The sequence below is a fragment of the Camellia sinensis genome, chromosome 7 (genome assembly GCF_055761805.1).
Source record: "Camellia sinensis isolate YWXY chromosome 7, ASM5576180v1, whole genome shotgun sequence".
Classification (NCBI taxonomy): domain Eukaryota; kingdom Viridiplantae; phylum Streptophyta; class Magnoliopsida; order Ericales; family Theaceae; genus Camellia; species Camellia sinensis.
The window spans coordinates 105,748,114-105,752,554 of NC_138967.1; the positions used below are offsets into that span (position 1 = coordinate 105,748,114).

Sequence of the window (4,441 nt, forward strand, 5' to 3'; positions counted from 1 at the left end):
TAATTTGATCAATCCAATAGTGTAAAGGCATAATGGTATAAGCAATCTAATAGTATACCAAATTCTTACTGTTGACAGTACCAAATTCTTACTGTTGTTTTACCAAAAGAAAATTCAACTTCACAAGTTTCAAAATTTCTATGCAGTTTTCTTACTGGAAAATAAGTAGAACTGTGCAAGTATTTGACCCTATTGAGAAGGTGTTAGGCTTCTTAATTATATGGAACGAGTCTTGAGTTTTAATCATTTCTAGTTTCTTGAGCTTCAACTCTCACTTATAAGCACACCCTTTACTAAAACCACAAGTAAAGGAGCCAAAAAACTCTTTGAGAATTGGGCTCTATGTACTTTCGGCCATTGGTCTTCTTTTGTACCACCTTGTCAATTTATTTTTAGAGATCACATTGTAGACAATTTGTTTGTTGTCTTTCTGTTTTAATATAAGCGGATTAGTTTCATACTTTCCATTGTGGATCCAAGTTCTCTATTTTGTCCAAATAGGACCATGGCACTATGCACTGCACTCTCAATAGTGCTTTCACAAACTTGGGCTGAATTCAGCAATTCAAAAATTTGAGAGCACAAATTGATGAGTAAGAGTGCCGATCCAATATCAAGCCGCTCTTTAGTTGAATATTTTATGGATTTTGACCAGGCTTATTGTAGACTTGCAAGCATCCTATTAGTTGGTGGCTTTAGGAGACTTAAACACACATAAGAATTAAAACATTTATCTGTGCGGTGAATGGATTGAGAATTAAACTAGCAACCCCTTTAACTTGTTCAAAACGTAAGGCACTTACCATTGCGCTACCTCTTGTATTGTTTAAAATTTTCTTTTTATTATTATAAATATATGCAAAATATGCATTAAGAAAATATGAATCATGGAAGCTTGATTTTGCTCTAAATATGGCTCTATGTAATAGTTAATGCATAAAACTAATTTTAGTGCTCTGTAGGTGCTCTCACTTCCAAGATATTTTCATCAAGGACAAGAGAAGGACACTCTCCCACTCTCACTCCACTCACTAGCAGGTCGGGTAACTTGGTCTTTTGGTAAAGAGTATATTCCCTTGTGTTAATATGGAAATTTTAGGCGTCACATGACCATTAATTTGTTATTAATGTAACATTTTTAGTTTTTTTTTTGGTCAGATTGATGAAATGAAATATATGAAGGCTGAGTTACCAAGGAATTGGATCTGGTTGTTACCTATTAGAACTAACTCCTATTATAATTACATGTACAAGTGCCCATCTAACTTACAGATTTGTTTAATTTGCTGATCAAGGTAATTTATGACAAAAATGTCCCATTAATAAAGTTCTTAGACATAGCTATAAGCTATTCATGGCATACATTTTGGAATATAGAAAATATTTGAGAGGGTTTCATATGCCTTAACACTTCATCTGTTGATTTTGTGTTTCAAATGCTAGTTGATGATATTGGTGATGTAACAATTACTAATGATGGTGCTATAATACTCAAGATGTTAGATGTTGAGCATCCTGTTGCAAAGGTGGAAGATTAAAGCATCCATTTGGCTGAGCTTCAAGACCAAGAAATTGGAAATGGGACAACTTCTGTGGTTATTATAGCTACTGCAAAGTTAGGTATTGAAATAAGAAATTCTTAGCCTACTTGAGATGGCATCTAGTAGATGCTTAGTTCACATTGATGATGTGTTAGTGATGTAGTATATATTCAAGTTTAGGTTCCTAACTACTATAAAGTTAGATATTGAATATTTCCATCAGTAGTTTTCTTGCTTGAAGTCTATTTTACTTTAAGTATTGCTCAGGGTGTTGCTTGTGTTTTCCACTGACTCTGCAGAGGAAGCGAGCTAGGATTGCAGAGAAGAAGAGAATTGCATAGGCCAAGGAAGAGGCATTCGAATACCACAAACTCCTCCCCATTAGGTTGATTTCCGTAACTGATTGATTATTATACCATTTTCATTAGGTAACAATTTTCTTTTATGCTAAAACTTCATATGTGATTACTAAAACATTGTGGAACTTAGGTTTTAGTTGAGACTAAGGACTTCTTGCACTGAGTTGAGTTCTAAAATTTTGTCTATAGCGGTTGACAAAGATTATTTCCTTGGAAGTATTGCTTAAATGGATATGAAACTAACTGAATTGGTTCTGGTGATAAGAAATTTTTCTTTGAGTTTCTAGAAGTAAATTTCTTTTGTATTTTGATTATTGTGCTGAACAAGTGTTTGACATGCCTAAGTTGTTACTGAAGCTTTGAAGGACAACTTGGAAAATGTGGCCCAATCTTTTGTTTCCAAGCCTGAAATGCAGAAAGTATGATACTTCTGATATATTCATGAATTTTTTTTATTTTTGGGTTATTTAAAAGTTAGAAAATTTTCTTGTTTTAATTTGACTTTCTTTTGTGGGTGCTTTGTGTTTTTTTTTTTTTTTTGTAGAGTGTAATGATTCAGGAGTCCACTTTGTTCAAATTCAAGTCTGAAGTTCAAAGCTCACAGGTACTAACTTTATTGATCTTATTAGCTTGTGAATTTCTCTCTATGATTTTCATGATTTGCCTATGCATTATTATTATGAAAGCAATACTACGAATTGCTAGCAAACACATTCAATGTCATATCACCACATGTTAGAAAATTTTGTATGGGGAGATTGAGTATAATGATATTTGATTTAACATTCATGCAATAATTCTTGCGAATGTGTGTCACTCTAACTCAACATTCTAGCTTCCTGTTTTTTGGCACACTTATTTGGTGCTCACCTGTATTTCCTGAAGTAATTTTGTTATCTAATTTATATTTTGGATTGATGTTTCTTCATAGTGAACTCTACAATCTATGTATCACATATGCCTTTGGGATGATTCTACTACAATGAGAAATGTCGCTTAACCACCTCAATCTGTGACTGCTCCAGGTAGGATTGACAACATTCTAGCTTCCTATATTTTGGCACACTTATTTGGTGCTCACCTATATTTTCCTATAGTAATTTTGTTTCTAATTTATATTTTGGATTGACCTTGCTGAATAGTGAATCCTACATTGGGGACTCAATAACCTCTGCCATTAACTAGTTAAATGCCTAGACCTAAAATATCATGCTTCTAATGGATGTTTCTATCAACATGACTACTGGTGCTACATGGTTGATTGCATTAAAAAAGAATATTTCAACACTAGATTTTATGTTATAGATAAGTTTGCATATAATTATTTATGAGTCTAGCATTTTCCATTTGTTCAATGCGTTTCATATATATATATATATATATATATATATATGTTTTCTGTTGTTCTATTTTGAACTATAAAATGCTATGGAGAAAGTGTACTGTTATTCAGGTTATCCTATCTGGTTTGTTTCACCAACTCTTTGTAATTTTGGAAAGGAAAATATTTTCTTATTTTTGGTAGTTTGATGTTATTCTTACATTACATTAATTTTACATTACACTATTGTTATTAACCATGTAGTACCAGTAGCCATTAGACTTAAAAAATTATAGTTTTAATGTAACATTAATTTTTAAATGACTTAAGCCTGAGTTGCTAACCTTCCATCAAAACAATTCTAATCTCGATTATTTTGATCCAAACACACATCTTTGTGAATTTCTTACCAGTAGCCATCTCAGCCGGACTTTATCTTTTGTAAGACTAAGACAATCTCTACAAATAGTTAGTTTCTTCATAGCGGTTTCTGAATTAATTTGTGATTTCATTTTTCAGGTCAGAAATTTCTTAGAGATGCAAAATATGGTCAAAGAATTCAAGAACTTAGTTTTTCAAGTTTTTATTTTTTATTTTTTAATATATGTAAGCACAGTTTAAAACTTTTTATTTAATTCCTTTGTATATACTTTTGAACATATTTAAATTTCATTTATGAAATATATGACATTATCGCATTCAATGTGGTTGTGATTCAAAGTATAACACATAGTATGTATTACATTATTGAAATGCGTGTACAAAAATAATATTGATTATTCTTTAAATATGTCGAATTCTTTTTTTATCACACACATTAACTATGATGAGAAATACATATAACGTGTGATCTTATCTTATTATTAATCACAAGTTTTATTAGGTATTAATCACACTTAAAAGATGTGATCTAAATACTTATTATCACAGGTTTTATTAGTTTTTAATTACACTTAAAAGATGTGATCTAAATGTTATTAATCACACTTAAAAGATGTGATCTTAAATGTTATTAATCACACTTAAAAAGTGTGATTAAAAATGACCATTTCTAATTCATGCTCCCAAAGATCACATTTTGACAAAACTTAAAAAGTGTGATTAAATAACATAGATCACAAAAAAAAAAGTGTAATCTTTATCTATTTTTGTAGTGGTGTTTTTAATAAAAATTAATTATAAATTTTCATTCTTATTTTATAGTGATTAGTTATGTAATG

At 30.7% G+C, this 4,441-nt stretch overlaps 1 long non-coding RNA gene across 1 annotated transcript; it reads left to right on the forward strand.

Annotated features, from left to right (window-relative positions):
* Positions 1-2,182: 2,182 nt before the first annotated feature.
* Positions 2,183-2,973, forward strand: LOC114276208 (uncharacterized). Its single transcript, XR_014335823.1, has 3 exons — positions 2,183-2,319; positions 2,445-2,504; positions 2,832-2,973. It is a non-coding gene; the product is annotated as an uncharacterized LOC114276208 (long non-coding RNA).
* The last annotated feature ends 1,468 nt before the right edge of the window (positions 2,974-4,441 follow it).